Source organism: Procambarus clarkii, chromosome 58, assembly GCF_040958095.1.
Source record: "Procambarus clarkii isolate CNS0578487 chromosome 58, FALCON_Pclarkii_2.0, whole genome shotgun sequence".
Classification (NCBI taxonomy): domain Eukaryota; kingdom Metazoa; phylum Arthropoda; class Malacostraca; order Decapoda; family Cambaridae; genus Procambarus; species Procambarus clarkii.
The window spans coordinates 7,092,875-7,105,432 of NC_091207.1; positions in this window are offsets into that span (position 1 = coordinate 7,092,875).

The window sequence follows — 12,558 nt, forward strand, 5'->3', positions numbered from 1 at the left end:
CCAGGGAATGGAAGAAAAGCAATACAACAAAAATTACGAGGCTACTGTTCATGTGGCTACTGTGGAACATGTAGGCCAGTACCAAAAGATGCAGGCAGTGTGTGGACAAGCTCGGTATTGCAGGAGAGAAGAATGTGCATAATTGTTGCGTCCTTGGGTCGCTGGAGGAGCATTTAGATCCGAGGCGGGTGGGCTCAGGCACCAGGACAATAGGAGGTAATGTAGGCACGTAGTTAGGACAACAAGGGAATCACTGCTAGAGCTGAGTTGTCCTGGAGGCGACTAAGAGTCGGAAACGCAAGCTGTAAGTCCTGTACTGCGCAATGTGCTTGAGTCGGCAGAGTATCAAAATGCAGTGAACGTGTAGATGAATCTGAAGACAGACCAGCTGTAGTGGGAGTCCCTACAGAACAGTGCTCTGGCAGCGACGGAGAGTCGGCAGGACTGGCTGTAGATCCCACATGATGTAGTTGCTGATGAAACTGTCAGATGAGTGAGTAACACTCGCTGTGCAGCAAGCTGTAGTTGATGAAAATGCAGAGACGATCGCGGTGAAAATCATAGCTGTGGCGAGGGTGTTGGCAGAGTTCCGTGACAGGTGGCACGAGGTGGTCCACAGCAAGCAACAGCAGGATTGAAGGTCCAATGAGAATCCATGTTGTACTCCATCGTGGCTGGGTATCGTCAAAACTCTCCGGGGTCACCAATGTAACGTACGTTTATGTTACGTTGTTGGGTTGATTAGATACATAGTGTTTAGTGAGTTTATATTTATTTAGTAGTCCTGGATACAGCAGTATCGTAGACGTTGAGACGAAGCCTGGAGCAGAGCAGAGAGCTGAGTGAGGCCGGAGTCGCGGAGAGTGTTGTAGCTGGATGAGGTCGTAGTCTGCTGCCTGCTCTGTGTCGAAGCTGTAGCGTCTTGGGGTCGATTAGAACTGCATACACCGAGTACTACATTCTTGACTGGAGTCTTAAGGGTGAAGGACAGGGGTCTTAAGAAGACCTTGACAAGGCCGTCTACAGACGCCCTAAGGACAGCAAATTCATTTTCCGTGTTGGAGGACGAGTGCTGTGGTGCGCCTGCAATTCACTCGGAACGGAAATCAGCGAGGAGCGGCGAAGCGCAGGCCCCTCAGGCTGCTCAGAAAGTTAAGGAGGTACCGAAGCGAATTTTGGTTGTGGGAGATTCCCGGGTGAGGTATTTAGACAGAACGTTTTGTGCCAAAGATAGGGGGAACAGATTAAGGGTTTGCTATCCGGGAGCTGGAATTGGTGATATTGTTGGAAACATGAATGACATTATGACGGGAAATGAACAAACCCATTATTTGTATTAGTGCTGGGGGTAATGATGTTGGGCGAGTTAGGAGTGAAGAAATAATACAGAGATTCAGGACAGCCATTGAATTAGTTAGGAGCAAGGGAGAAATCCCAATCATATGTGGCATTCTTCCAAGAAAGGGAGTGGGAAATGAATGGATGTCGAGGGCACTTGGTGTCAATTGCCGGCTGGAAAGATATTGCAAATCAAATGCAATATCTTTCATAGACAACTGGGAACACTTCTATTGAAGAAATGAAATGTATGCTCGTGATGGGGTGCATCTATCGAGGGCTGGGGTTGTTGCTGTTGCGAACTCGTTGGAACCAGTGGTTAGCGGTGTTTGTTTGGGTTTAAACTGTTAGTAGATAGTGGTATGGGAATTGATTTGGAGGAAGGAGGTAATAAAAGTATGTGTTCGTGGGAGAAAAGAATTGGCAAAATGATCAGGGAAAGAAAAGGGCCTCAAAATAACAATTCACTTAGGGTATATTACACTAACAGTAGAAGTCTAAGAAATAAAATTAATGAATTAAATGCTCTTGTCTGCACAGAAAAAATAGATATTATTGCACTTACCGAAACGTGGATGAATGTAGAAAATAGAGAACTATTAGCTGAATATCAAATAAATGGATTTAAACTATTTCACACAGATAGATATATTAGACGAGGAGGGGGAGTAGCCATATATGTTAGGGACAATTTGAAATGTAGTCTCAAAGAGGGAATCAAAACAGCCACACACAGAAACTATTTGGATAGAATTAAACGAAAAAGCAAATAATATTATAATAGGAGTTATATATAGGCCACCAAATTTAGACAGAATGGAAGCAAAGCATCTATGGGATGAAATATCTAGAGCACCTAGATCTAACAGAATTTATGTCATGGGTGACTTTAATTTTAGTGGAATAAACTGGGTGAAACAACAGGGAATAGTGAAGCAGATTTTCTAGAATTAATTGACGATTGCTTTCTTACGCAACACATTAAGGAACCAACGCAGGAAAATAATATTTTAGATTTAGTGTTAATTAACAGGGAAACACAAATTAATGACATCGAAATAGGGAGTGAGCTACGGAACAGTGATCACAAAGTAATCAGATTTAGCAAAGAATGGAATAGACCTGTAAGAGAAAATTCTGTTAAAGTGCCAGATTTTCGAAAAGCTGATTTTAATAGCCTAAGAAATTTTTTGGGTCAAATAGATTGGAAAGTCTTGGGTATGGGGTGTGGGCCGGTCTTGGAGCGAGACATGAACCAAGCGATAGGTGACGTAAAGGGGGATTTCGATGTGGATTTAATATATAACTTATTTAAGAATATTCTAAACAAAGCACAGGAACGTAGTATACCATACAAATTGAATAGGTCGAATACTAATGACCCAAAGTGGATAACAAATAATTTAAAGAACCTTATAGGTAAAAAGAGAGCTTGGTACAAAAGGATTAAGAATATGGAAGTCAGTTTAGAACAGGAATTCATACAACTGGTTAGAAATGTTAAAAAAGAGATTAGGAAAGCAAAAAGAAACTATGAAGTTCGCATAGCAGAGCAATCAAAGTCAAATCCTAAAGGGTTTTTTCAGTTATGTCGAACTAAGACTAGGGAAAGGATAGGTCCATTAAAATCTGAGAAAGGTCAAATAACGGACAATGACAAGGAGATGAGTAGTATTTTTAACAAATATTTTATATCTGTATTTACTAAAGAATAACTTAATCAATTGGTTTAATAAAAACCAATCCTAAAGGGTTTTTTCAGTTATATCGTACTAAGACTAGGGAAAGGATAGGTCCATTAAAAACTGAGACAGGTCAAATAACAGATAGTGATGAAGAGATGAGTAGTATTTTTAATAAATATTTTGTATCTGTATTTACTAAAGAGGAACTTAACAATATGCCTTCAGCCGAACAAGTCTATGTGGGTGGGGACGAGGACAGGTTGACGAGTTTAACAGTTACCAGGGAGGATGTTCTTAAACAAATAGTAAAACTCAAACCAAACAAATCCCCAGGGCCGGATGAAGTGTTTGCCAGGGTGCTTAAAGAATGCAAAGAGGAGCTTTGTGACCCACTGTCAACCATATTTAATAAATCAATAGAGTCAGGCAGAGTGCCAGAGTTTTGGAAAGTTGCTAATGTGATACCAGTTTTTAAGAAAGGAGATAGATCACTTGCGTCTAACTATCGACCAATTAGCCTAACGTCTATTGTGGGAAAGTTACTCGAATCTATAATAGCAAATAAAATTCGTCTTCATCTTGAAAAACATAAATTAATAATTGAGTCGCAACATGGTTTTATAAATGGCCGTTCATGTTTAACAAATTTGTTATCTTTTTATTCTAGCATTGTTGAGGCAGTTGATAGTGGTAAGGATTGCGATGTTGTATACCTTGACTTTAGCAAAGCTTTTGATACAGTGCCACATGAAAGACTGATTAAAAAGATAGAGTCTCATGGTATTGGGGGTGCTATATTAAGCTGGATTAGGGCATGGCTATACCAAAGGAAACAGAGAGTTAGTATAAATGGAATCAAGTCAGAGTGGGAAAATGTTGTAAGTGGAGTGCCTCAAGGCTCTGTCCTGGGTCCTCTGTTGTTTATAATATATATAAATGATTTAGATTCAGGTTTGAGTAGCAACATTTGCAAATTTGCCGATGATACGAAAATCGGTAGGGAAATTAATTCGGAGGAGGACTCACTATCACTTCAAGTTGATCTAGATAGGGTTTTGAAATGGTCAAAGGATTGGCAGATGCAGTTTAATGCTGATAAATGTAAAGTTCTGAGGTTAGGTAATGATGATAGAGTTACAAGATACGAGCTAGATGGTGTTGTGATTGCGAAGTCGGATTGCGAAAGGGATCTGGGAGTTATGATTAGTAAGAATTTAAAACAAAAGGATCAATGCATAAATGTTCGTAATAAGGCAAACCGGACACTTGGATTTATTAATCGCAGCGTTAGTAACAAGACACCTGGTGTGGTTCTCAAGCTATATCTTGCTCTAGTTAGGCCCCATTTAGATTATGCAGTTCAGTTTTGGTCGCCATATTATAGAATGGATATAAATTCACTTGAACGTGTCCAGCGTAGGATGACTAAGTTAATTCCCCAAATTAGAAATCTTTCATATGAAGAAAGATTAACAAAGCTTAAGTTGCATTCACTGGAAAGGCGAAGAGTTAGGGGTGACATGATAGAGGTTTACAAGTGGATGAATGGACATAACCGGGGGGATATTAATAGGGTATTAAAAGTATCAACACAGGACAGAACACGAAACAATGGGTATAAATTGGATAAGTTTAGATTTAGGAAAGACTTGGGTAAATACTGGTTCAGTAACAGGGTTGTTGATTTGTGGAACCAATTGCCGCGTAACATTGTGGAGGTGGGGTCCCTCGATTGTTTCAAGCACGGGTTGGACAAGTATATGAGTGGGATTGGGTGGTTATAGAATGGGAGCTGCCTCGTGTGGGCCAGTGGGCCTTCTGCAGTTGCATTTGCCGATGATACGAAAATCGGTAGGGAAATTAATTAGGAGGAGGACTCACTATCACTTCAAGTTGATCTAGATAGGGTTTTGAAATGGTCAAAGGATTGGCAAATGCAGTTTAATGCTGATAAATGTAAAGTTATGATAAATGTAAAGTCCAACCCGCGCTTGAATTAATCGAGGGACCCCACCCCCACCACGTTAAGCGGTAATTGGTTCCACAAATCAACAACCCTGTTACTGAACCAGTATTTACCCAAGTCTTTCCTAAATCTAAATTTATCCAATTTATACCCATTGTTTCGTGTTGATACTTGTAATACCCTATTAATATAAGAACATATGAACAAAGGTAACTGCAGAAGGCCTATTTGCCCATACGAGGCAGCTCCTATTCTATAACCACCCAATCCCACTCATATACTTGTCCAACCCGCGCTTAAAACAATCGAGGGACAGCACCTCCACCACGTTACGCGGCAATTGGTTCCACAAATTAACAACCCTGCTACTGAACCAGTATTTACCCAAGTCTTTTCTAAATCTAAACTTATCCAATTTATACCCATTGTTTCGTGTTCTGTCTTGTGTTGATACTTTTAATACCCTATTAATATCCCCTTTGTTATGTCCATTCACCCACGTGTCCGATTTGCCTTATTACGAACATTTATGCATTGATCCTTTTGTTTTAAATTCTTACTAATCATAACTCCCAGATCCCTTTCGCAATCCGACTTCGCAATTTCAACACCATCTAGCTCGTATCTTGTAACTCTATCATCATTACCTAACCTCAGAACTTTACATTTATCAGCATTAAACTGCATCTGCCAATCCTTTGACCATTTCAAAACCCTATCTAGATCAACTTGAAGTGATAGTGAGTCCTCCTCCGAATTAATTTCCCTACTGATTTTCGTATCATAGGCAAATTTGCAAATGTTGCTACTCAAACCTGAATCTAAATCATTTATGTATATTATAAACAACAGAGGTCCCAGGACAGAGGCTTGAGGCACTCCACTTACAACATTTTCCCACTCTGACTTAAGAACATGTTAAGTTAAACATGAACTTGTGAACATGTTTGTTAAACATGAACGGCCATTTGTAAAACCATTTTGCGACTCATTTATTAATTTATGTTTTTCAAGATGGAGACGAATTGTATTTGCTATTATTGATTCAAGTATCTTTCCCACAATAGACGTTAGGCTAATTGGCCGATAGCTTGACGCAAGTGATTTATCTCCTTTCTTAAAAATTGGTAACACATTAGCTACCTTCCATGACTCTGGCACTCTGCCTGACTCTATTGATTTATTAAATATGGTAGACAGTGGCTCGGAAAGCTCCTCTTTGCATTCTTTAAGCACCCTGGCAAACACTTCATCCGGCCCTGGGGATTTGTTTGGTTTTAGTTTTTCTAATTGTTTAATTACATCCTCGCTGGTAACTGCTAAACTAGTCAACCTGTCCTCATCCCCACCCACATAGACTTGTTAGGCTGAAGGCATATTGTTGTGTTCTTCTTTAGTAAATACAGATATAAAATATTTGTTAAAAATACTACTCATCTCCTTGTCATTATCCGTTATTTGACCTGTCTCAGATTTTAATGGACCTATCCTTTCCCTAGTCTTAGTTCGATATAACTGAAAAAACCCTTTAGGATTTGACTTTGCTTGCTTTGCTATGCGAACGAACATTTTTTTTTGGCCGTTCATGTTTAACAAATTTGTTATCTTTTTATTCTAGCATTGTTGAGGCAGTTGATAGTGGTAAGGATTGCGATGATGTATACCTTGACTTTAGCAAAGCTTTTGATACAGTGCCACATGAAAGACTGATTAAAAAAATAGAGTCTCATGGTATTGGGGGTGCTATATTAAGCTGGATTAGGGCATGGCTATACCAAAGGAAACAGAGAGTTAGTATAAATGGAATCAAGTCAGAGTGGGAAAATGTTGTAAGTGGAGTGCCTCAAGGCACTGTCCTGGGACCTCTGTTGTTTATAATATATATAAATGATTTAGATTCAGGTTTGAGTAGCAACATTTGCAAATTTGCCGATGATACGAAAATCGGTAGGGAAATTAATTCGGAGGAGGACTCACTATCACTTCAAGTTGATCTAGATAGGGTTTTGAAATGGTCAAAGGATTGGCAGATGCAGTTTAATGCTGATAAATGTAAAGTTCTGAGGTTAGGTAATGATGATAGAGTTACAAGATACGAGCTAGATGGTGTTGTGATTGCGAAGTCGGATTGCGAAAGGGATCTGGGAGTTATGATTAGTAAGAATTTAAAACAAAAGGATCAATGCATAAATGTTCGTAATAAGGCAAATCGGACACTTGGATTTATTAATCGCAGCGTTAGTAACAAGACACCTGGTGTGGTTCTCAAGCTATATCTTGCTCTAGTTAGGCCCCATTTAGATTATGCAGTTCAGTTTTGGTCGCCATATTATAGAATGGATATAAATTCACTTGAACGTGTCCAGCGTAGGATGACTAAGTTAATTCCCCAAATTAGAAATCTTTCATATGAAGAAAGATTAACAAAGCTTAAGTTGCATTCACTGGAAAGGCGAAGAGTTAGGGGTGACATGATAGAGGTTTACAAGTGGATGAATGGACATAACCGGGGGGATATTAATAGGGTATTAAAAGTATCAACACAGGACAGAACACGAAACAATGGATATAAATTGGATAAGTTTAGATTTAGGAAAGACTTGGGTAAATACTGGTTCAGTAACAGGGTTGTTGATTTGTGGAACCAATTGCCGCGTAACATTGTGGAGGTGGGGTCCCTCGATTGTTTCAAGCACGGGTTGGACAAGTATATGAGTGGGATTGGGTGGTTATAGAATAGGAGCTGCCTCGTATGGGCCAATAGGCCTTCTGCAGTTACCTTTGTTCTTATGTTCTTATGTTCTTATGAACTTCATAGTTTCTTTTTGCTTTCCTAATCTCTTTTTTAACATTTCTAACCAGTTGTATGAATTCCTGTTCTAACCTGACTTCCCCATTCTTAATCCTTTTGTACCAAGCTCTCTTTTTACCTATAAGGTTCTTTAACCCCTTAACTGCGTTGCCTCCAAATGTGACACCCCCGCAGTGCGCAGGAAATAAATTCTCTTGAAAAAATTCTTTTTTCTTTTTAAAGTGTCAAAAACCCTTCCCTGAGTATGGGTATGTAAAAAAAAATTCGAAATTGTACTTACTTTGGGTGCTATGGGGTCCGGAAGTTGGGGCGTGACGTCATCATTCCCCGTGCGCCCGTGGTGTAAGCTCTCAGAGGCGGTGGGGCGCTCGGGGCGGGGCGCGCGAGTTGCCGCGAATATATTTTTGTTCATTTATTGCGCACATTTCCCAATACATTTTCATTGTTTTTATGTGCCAATCCAATGTATAATGAACACGTACACTATAATATCGCAGTACAACATCCGTACTGTCCGTAGACACTGTGTTACGTGCATCACAAACAACTTCACTTATCCTACACAATTTCCAATGTATCATGCCAAATATATTTATATTTACACTTTATATACACACTGTACAGTATCACACACTATATACACACACCATAAACACACTCAGTACTCCGCGAGTGTGTGATATGCTGCGAAACAGCCAACGGGGCAGAGTGGCACCTTGCACTCCACGCACCAGGTGCTGATACATCTTCGTTTCTGTTCTCTGCGGGTAGTGTTCCTGCATACTATACACGCACGTTTACCCTTCTCCCGTGATGCTGTGCCTGGCATATACTCGAGCATATGTACTCCGAAGTTCTCATTACCCCTCAATCTGTCTGGAGCTGCATGTGGCATTGTTGCTTGCACTCCGCGCGGTACAACAGAACCCTCCTTGCCATACTTTACTAGCAGCTGTGACACAACACCAGCACTGAATGTACGTATAGACGGTCTCCTGCCAGATTTTACTAAGTACATATTGAAGCAGTTGAGCACTGCAACATCCATCAGGTGGAAGAAGAACTTTTTAGTCCACTTCACAGACTTGCGCACGCACTCTACTCCACCAAGCATCATGTCACACTTATCGACGAGGCGCATGTTCACGTTATAGTCTATGACACAGTCTGGCTTATACACGGTGTTGCGTGTCTGAAAGTGGACTTTCCCACTGTCCAACATGGCACCGGTGTGAATCGTACTCAGCATATTCACCTCGCGTCTGTCCTTCCACCGCACTGACAGCGTATTGTCACACTTGCGCAGCTGGCACTCGCCCACGGCTATAGCTATACCGAACACTGGCATTTCCTTCCTATGGCTCTTCACAGTGCCACATACGCCGGTGTTGTGGGCAAGGAGGTATCTGGTCAATAAGGGGCTGGTGTAATAGTTGTCGGTGTACAGTACATGCCCCTTGTTCAGCAACGGTTCCATCAGGGTCTTTACAACACTGCCAGAGAACCCGTGTTCATCTTGAGCCGGTATGTCGACGTCTGTACCAGAATATAATATCATGTCCAAGACAATACCAGTCTCACAGTCGCATAGCACAAAAAACTTCAGTCCAAATCGGTGCCGCTTTGATGGAATGTACTGTTTGAATGCCAGTCGCCCCTTGAACAGTACAAGCGACTCGTCAATAACCACATTCTGTCCAGGTACAAAATAATCCCTGAACTTCCCTCTCATGTCACTGAACATCTTCCGTACTTTCCACAGTCTGTCGTGTCTGTCCTCATTTGCATTATTCTCGAAATGCAGGCACCTGAGAATCAAGAGATACCTATCACGCGACATGTACCGGTTGAACACAGGCGATGGAACAAGGCTGTCTTTGCTCCAATATTCCTGGATGACAGCTTTCTCAGAGTGCTTCATCATCATGGTGAGTGCCAGAAACACGTACATTTCGTCGATTGTCGTGTCCTTCCATCGTGTGAGCCGTGAGGCAGGTAAAATGCCTTCGTCTATGAGGGTGTGAGCGAACCTGTTTGTCTCAGTCACAAGATGCGCCATGAATACATTGTCATAATATGCCTGAAAATATTCCATGTGTGCCATATCATCACCAGTATATGGGAATAATGGTGTAACACCAAAATCGCTATCATCAAATGTTGGTATTTGAGGGGCAAATGTGGTGCAATCCTCCCACACAAGTACACCAGGGGGTTTGGTGTTGGCGCCAACACCACGGCCAACACCACCACGAGCACCAAAACTACGGCTACGTCGTCCGCTGCTTCTGCTGGAGCTGCGTGAGGGTATGCTAGGCGCTGAGGCAGATTTACGTACTGTACACCTACCACGAATAAATGATGTTGAGGGGCCACTGTCGTTGTCCACATGCTGTGAGGCACGCTGCCGCCTGCCGCGGCGTGTTGCTGAGGTAGCAAAACCCCGCCTGGTAACACCACCACTGCTCGTACTCGGGTCGTCCACACTACTCGTATCGGAGCCAATGTCACTGAAGCCCGAGAAAGATTCGTCACATGTACTATCACTGAATAAACTACTAGCGTCTGGGGACATACATGATGGTGGTGATGATAACGGTGTTGACCCAGGGCGGCGAGGCAGGCCGGGCGAGGCACGAGTACCCCACACACTCGCCACATCTTCCAATTCTGTCTCTTCCTCACTCGTATCAGATCTCTGAGTTAGGTCTTTATCTGGATCATAGTCCAGGTCATCATCCAGAGCACCGTCATCATACAAAATATCGCGTATTTCCTCCTCAGAGAGTCGTTTTCCATGACCGCGGGTCACCGTGGAGCGGGAGCTCGTAGAGGATGCGTCAGACATGGTTGCTGCCGTGAAACTGAGGCTCCCCACGGCCGCAGGGCATGCTGGGATTTTTTTTTAAGATGGCGGACGATCACTGGGGCCCCCACCCACCCATACCATACCCGCGTCACCGCGCGCCAGTTTTGAATGGAACGTGAAAAATCAAAATACCTGGAGGCGCGTTGCGCAAACCAGACGCGAGCCTGCAGGCGCGTTGCGCAGTTTAAGGGTTAAATTATTTGTTATCCACTTTGGGTCATTAGTATTCGACCTATTCAATTTGTATGGTATACTACGTATACTACGTTCCTGTGCTTTGTTTAGAATATTCTTAAATAAGTTATATATTAAATCCACATCGAAATCCCCTTTTACGTCACCTATCGCTGGGTTCATGTCTCGCTCTATGACCGGCCCATACCCAAGAGTTTCCAATCTATTTGACCCAAAAAATTTCTTAGGCTATTAAAATCAGCTTTTCGAAAATCTGGCACTTTAACAGAATTTTCTCCTACAGGTCTATTCCATTCTATGCTAAATCTGATTACTTTGTGATCACTGTTCCCTAGCTCACTCCCTATTTCGATGTCATTAATTTGTGTTTCCCTGTTAGTTAACACTAAATCTAAAATATTATTTTCCCGCATTGGTTCCTTAGTACGATATAACTTGAAGAAACTTATAGGTAAAAAGAGAGCTTGGTACAAAAGGATTAAAAATGGGGAGGTCACTTTAGAACAGAAATTCGTACAACTGGTTAGAAATGTTAAAAAAGAGATAAGGAAAGCAAAAAGAAACTATGAAGTTCGCATAGCAGGGCAAGCAAAGACAAATCCTAAAGGGTTTTTTCAGTTATATCGTACTAAGACTAGGGAAAGTATAGGTCCATTAAAAACTGAGACAGGTCAAATAACGAATAGTGATGAAGAGATGAGTAGTATTTTTAATAAATATTTTGTATCTGTATTTATTGGATTTATTAATCGCAGCGTTAGTAACAAGACACCTGGTGTGGTTCTCAAGCTATATCTTGCTCTAGTTAGGCCCCATTTAGATTATGCAGTTCAGTTTTGGTCGCCATATTATAGAATGGATATAAATTCACTTGAACGTGTCCAGCGTAGGATGACTAAGTTAATTCCCCAAATTAGAAATCTTTCATATGAAGAAAGATTAACAAAGCTTAAGTTGCATTCACTGGAAAGGCGAAGAGTTAGGGGTGACATGATAGAGGTTTACAAGTGGGTGAATGGACATAACAAAGGGGATATTAATAGGGTATTAAAAGTATCAACACAAGACAGAACACGAAACAATGGGTATAAATTGGATAAGTTTAGATTTAGGAAAGACTTGGGTAAATACTGGTGTAACGGGGGGTGGGGGAAATAGCTCTATCTTGTCCATTATTCCACCCTCCAGTTAACTAACGAGGCCGGGGGAAACAGCTCTCTCTAGTCCGTTATTCCGTCCTCAGTTAGCTAACTATTCTAGAGCACTCCCAGAGTTCCTAAGGCAGCCTCTCTCGTTCAACACCTCGTAACCTAGGTATTCGACTACCTAGGTGCTAAGACTACAAGGCGCCGTCACTTGATCAGTTACCCGAAACTCCAGAGAGAACTCTAGAATACATAATCATTTCCACAAACGTATAAGAGAAAACGAAAGGAAAGAAATGAATAGTGAAGTAATTAGTGAGGGTTTGGGGTGAGAGGTAGGGAGGTGGGAGGAGCGAGGAGGGTCATTAGTTGAAAGTGAGAGTTCAGAGAGGGGTGGAGGGAGAGGTGTAGATAGGTAGAAGTAGAAGAGTAGAAAGTAGATGAAAGAAGAGTAGATAGTAGAAGACGAAATGCTGCCACCATCCATTCATGATCATTACATTACATGAAGAACCTTATAGGTAAAAAGAGAGCTTGGTACAAAAGGA